This window comes from Nylanderia fulva, unplaced genomic scaffold (assembly GCF_048542155.1).
Source record: "Nylanderia fulva isolate GAGA-0341 unplaced genomic scaffold, ASM4854215v1 Scaffold26, whole genome shotgun sequence".
NCBI lineage: Eukaryota > Metazoa > Arthropoda > Insecta > Hymenoptera > Formicidae > Nylanderia > Nylanderia fulva.
Genome location: NW_028190325.1, coordinates 1,158,519 through 1,164,165, shown reverse-complemented (window position 1 = coordinate 1,164,165; position 5,647 = coordinate 1,158,519).

The window sequence follows — 5,647 nt, the reverse complement described above, 5'->3', positions numbered from 1 at the left end:
TGAAAGGGATGATGGGCGATGCTGATTGCTGTTACTGCTGCTGCTGCTGCTGCTGATGTTGCTGCTGCTGGTGCTGCTGTTGTTGGCTTTGGCTGTAGCAGAAGCTTCGTTGGTTGGACGAGGATCGATAAAAGAAGGAGGGAAAAGCGATGGACGTCTGGGGAAGAAACGAGGGATGTAGGTATCTCTGTGAGAAGTCTTCTCTCTTATGAGCGTTGCGTTCCCGTTCCTCTCCCTCAGATCTGACAGAGCAGTCGCTTTTCCAATGTCGAGACTTACCTTTCCCCTTCTTTTCTTTTTTTTTCTCTCTGTCTTTCTCTTACTCTCTCTTTTTATCTCGTCTTAATCCCTATGGTCTTACAATCTCACGTCGTTACGGTATTCGAGTTTAGTGAACTTTCGATAAAAGTTTCCCGATAAATGGGGATTCCGCTCTCTATAGGGCACATCTGTTATTGAATTAGAATTACGATAATTGGCTCCCCTATAACGAGCTAACATTTATCGAATCGCACTTTTATTATAATCGTAGGAGATTTATAAGAACTTAAGAGATTAGAGAAACAATGCTTCGCAATGCTATTGCCATCTGAGAAAAAAATGTAACGCCATTTTTTCGAGATTATTATTAATTAAAAATAAATTTCTATCTATGTTATTATTTGTATACTTTTGTATTCTTTGAATTACCATTCTTAAAATATCTAGAAATCGGTTTCGACTGATCGTTCACTTCGCCGCATAATATTATCATGCATATGAAGAAGAAGCGAGAGCTGCAACGTTCTCTTGAATCACAGCCAGGAATTTCGAGCGAGACCATTTTTCGTGACGTTTGACCCGTTTCTATCGAACGGCGGTGACGTCACCGCGCAGAATGTCAGATCAATGGTCCCCGGGGAGTTGGTGACGGATGCTTTCCTACCCTCGCACATCCCCCTAACTTAGGGTACCATAGTACCAGCCATGTGATAACGTGTGCGATTATATGCACCAGCCCACACACCAGTTTTCGGTCCGATAAAAGTTGACAAAAGGCGTGCAGGCCAATAATGCAATCTCGAGGCAACAAGAATAAATTCAAAAAGGGTAGTTGTAAGTTATGCGAGAGAGAAAGAGAGAGAGAAAGAGAAAGCCTTTAAATTTGCTTCAAGATCGTGTGCACTGTTAATGTTTTCTTAACGACCGTTCGGTTGTGCATCGCACGCTATTTCCGTGGAGCGAAAAGAAAGCCGAGTTTGCCGTCAAAGAGATATTTTGCAAATGGCCTTTTTCTCATCCATGCGTTTACGGTATAATTGAACGACCACCAGTAATTTGTACCTGAATTTAAATCGTCGTTGCGGATGAGGGTTCTGATTAATGTTACGTTATCGGACATACATTGCCCGAGTAACTCTTCGCATCGCCATTAAACCGCCCACGGTTCTCTCGGATGAGAGCCCCTGGTACGACGTCATACAGAGTTCAATGACGTCACAGGGCGTTCGATACGAGAGCGCGGGAAGCCTTCGTAGTGGGGAGGTCGCTACGCCGATGAGATGAGAATAAAGAGGAGCAGCGCGGTTTCCTGGAGGGAAAGGAGAAAACGTCGCAGACGACGAGAAACCGGCGTGGAAAGAGGAACTTTTCACGCCGTTCCGGCCACGCGCGCATTTCCCGCGCCTCGTTATCTGATTGTTATCATCTGATTATTATCGCTACATTCATCACGCAGATAACGACGCACAACCTGTACCCGCTATCATCTTACGCATTTTCACGCTCTCGCGCCCAGAGATGTTTGATCGGAGTCTACTCATTTTGCGCCGCGCGCATTAATTAACGATCTCTTTTATTATGATTGCGCGACATTTCATTAACTGCGGATAAGCTGCGGAAGATCGATTGTATATTATATACATATATGCAAGTTCTCGCGCACAATGCAATACCGCGCTCCAAGATTTCTCTCGGCGCGGTCTTTCCGCCCGCGTGCGGATGCGGCGCCGCATTGCGCCACCCCCACTATCAGCCGCCACACCGCGCTCATAAAGGCAACCCCCCTTGTAATTCTCTTACTGTAACAAGAAATGGCTCTTCCGTGCACTTTGTCGTAAATCCCTCGCCACTTCACAGCGGAAGAGGTCCGAGAAGCCTGCGAGAGTTACGCGTTGAAAGTTACGGCATTCTCTGGCTCACTTTTTACCGCTGGAACTGGTTTAAAATATTATTTTCCCAATTATTTCAATCTACGAGAGTGCTGCGTGAAATATTCGCATTCATACGATCGCGAATAATCTATCGTTTAATCATCTAATAAACCATTTTATACTTTCTCCTTTACTTAATCATGTCAAATGATTAAATTAGACGCTCTACGTTATACGTAAAAGTTGTAGAAAAAGAAATATTGCTTCCCTTTTGCCCCGTCGAGAAGAACGATTACGATGTTTCATTGCCTGTGTCAGATAGAAAGCTATCGTTCGCGAGGTGTCGATTTCCTCTGGATAGAAACCGAGAACGAGTAATGCCATTCACGGATTAGCAGGTGCAGACAATATAAGAATTCTCAGAATATGTCGGTATTAATCAACCGAGGCATATTAGTCTGCCAGTGAAACGCGTAATCGGTGTAATTTACGCGTCCGGTTTCGCCGAGAAATGAAATTGGAGTAAATTGAAATGGCCGACGAAACGTAAAAACGGGTTTTATAGAGAGACTTGATCGCGAGAACGCGATTATATTAATCTCTATGTTCTCGTTAACTCTGACAGAAAAGATTTACATCCATTTCATGTAAAATAGAAGAGAACATTCAGGTAACAATAGAATAAAGAAAGCGAATGCTATTCTCCTGTCTACTCATTTTACAGCATTAATAATAATTAAGAGTGTCTGGTATTTTCTTCTTGAATTTTTTAAAATAAAATATATGTAAATTTTTATAAGACATCTTATACTGGCGTCTATCTAAGTAATTAAACGCTGGACGTGGACATATTCGAGATACTATAATAATAGATTTCAAAAAAAAGAAAATAAAAATCAAGGTCAAAATAAACCAAGTTCGAAATCCGAGGTATAATATATTTTCCCGTGGCTGTATTTTCCTTTGACAGAACAGTACCGCCATCATACTGGTGAAAGCCGACCTTGTTCGAGCCCCGACGTTCTTTTACCAGGAAAATCCAAGCCATTCGACTTGCTGGGTAACGTCGTTCCTAGCTCCAGTGATAAAACCAGAGCGACCATAACTGAATCATCGATATACGGCAAACCATTAGTCTCATTAAATAGTATGACAGACGTTTATACCCGTGTCGCGTTACGACCGCGACCTGTTTTTATATTAATCTCCACTTTCTATCGTTATGACATAAAAGTCAATTTCTTATCAATTCACGCCACGTAGTCTCGTATGACAGGATACTAACATGAATGATTGCGTCTTAAACTATCGCGATAGAAAACCTTACTTTCAGGGTGGCAAATGCGTAACTTAATAGCCGTACAACTCGATGAATAATGGCACCAATTGCGTGCGCAAATTAGCCGAATGATCCCTGAGAAAACTAGCACAGATGGAGATGGTGCATCGCGATATAGAAGAGCCTAAACCATTTATCTCGTTATGATGGTTAGATAAATTCGGATTTCAAATCTAAAATGACTCCTTCCTCGCGTGTTATCTCGCAGATGTAGACGCATATCTGAAAAGTAATTCACCCGAAGGGGGAGAACTTGGTCCAAGCACGCGGGTTCATCATCCGATCGAGAGATATTGCGCCTTCGGAGCTTGGCCCCATCTTTTCCGCATAAACTAAACGAAGATTTGTGGCTCGCTGATTAATGCTTCGTTAGTCACGCAGTTACGAGGTGTCAGAGTTCAGCGGCGCTATTGGGTTTATATCGGCAGTCTCGTCTAACGACAAATGTCACGAAATCTTCCTTTGACAGCTGATATATGATCTCGTGTGCGCAACTCGGACGATCTATTATTTCGTAGCACGGCGCATCGAAACGAGCTTTCAAAACGGTTACTTTCTAGCTAGTCTTTGAGTAGCAAATTAATTATGCACTAATATTTCCGACGCATCGCAAAGTACTTCTACTCAGCGTCTTCTTTAGCACATTGTAGCAAGAAATATCTTCTTTTTAATTAATTGAATAATTAACTGATTCGTTTGAAATATTCATGAGTCTGATAAAATTTTGAGCGAGTTAATGGAGCGAATCGAAATCTTCATTTTCATCACGCATAATATTCATCACCGTCGGAGCCTTTTTCAAACTAATCAGTTAATTATTAATTAGTTCAAGATTTTAATACGAGTATAAATCCTAGCAATATTTTTTTCTGTAAAAATATTTTTTTCGAAATAATCTTTCTTTAAACAATATTTTACAAGACAGGATATGTACTTTGTATGTAATTCTTTAAATTACATTTATTATGTGAGTTGTTTAATATCTTGCTTCAAGATTTCGTAAATTAATATGAATAAAAATATATCTGCTGTCCTTGTCGGCGTATCTTATCAATAGAATTTCCTCGCTATGTTTTTAGCTTTAGTTGATACGTTATCCCACAGGATGTTACAAAGTCCTGCGATAAAATTCTGGTGCAATTCCTAAAATTTATCAACGGTATCTACCCATTCATGTACAACAGAAGCAATCTTTACTGATATTTGACGAAGAAATAATAAAAATATCGTGATTTGTTCCACAACTTTATTTATTCCTATACGTTTATATCCGCTGAGATAGTTTTCGAGATGACAGTGTATTTCTTGTACAAACGTGATGCGATTATATTTTATGATGGTATTTAATTTATCGTTTTTCGTAGAAGAAAAAATTTTTTAATCACGTTATTTTTCTTCAAGATGCTATTCGTGTCCTGAATGACAATTGTAGCAATTGTGAAAAATTGTAAAATATTCGTTCGCGATATACAGCAAAGTAGCAACAGAGCGACTGAACGAATGCACAGACGAGGCTTACAAACGGTCGTCTAAATTTGGATCGCATAGGGGAATATGGCGAGACGATAGAACGTTTATAAATTCCTCTTTTCAATGGAAAATCGTGTAAAACGCACAAGTTACGAGAACAGCGTTGATTTTGCTTTGTTGTTTTGTTCGACGTGCAAATATGAATTGAAGAGATAAAAAAATTTTTTTTAAATAAACGGTATAATTTTTATTTTCTAAAATATCCTTGGATGATGCCGTTGAGTGTAGAAGCAAACTCGACGCGATTCATGTCGGACCCTGTGTTCGAAACAATTTCAAAACAATTTTTACCAACGCGTTATAATTGACTTGTAAAATTGACGTGCCGTAACGAATACACGGTTTCCTTAGTGAAAGTAAGAGTTGCGCATATATGATACATATATATGCGCTTGCTGTGCTAAGCGCATGGTCCGAATCTTATTCCTTTATCTGTATCGGTCATCATGAATGCAACGGGACGTTCCTAGCAAAGCGATGTACAATTTCAACGAGAATGCAGAAATGAGAAAAAATTACGAGAATAATTAAAAGAAAATATTATATTTCTTTTTATTCCATATTTACAAAATTTATTTAATTTTGCACAATGAAGAAGAATGTAATTTAATTAGTATACACGAAGCGGAGAAACTCCTTAAAAAAG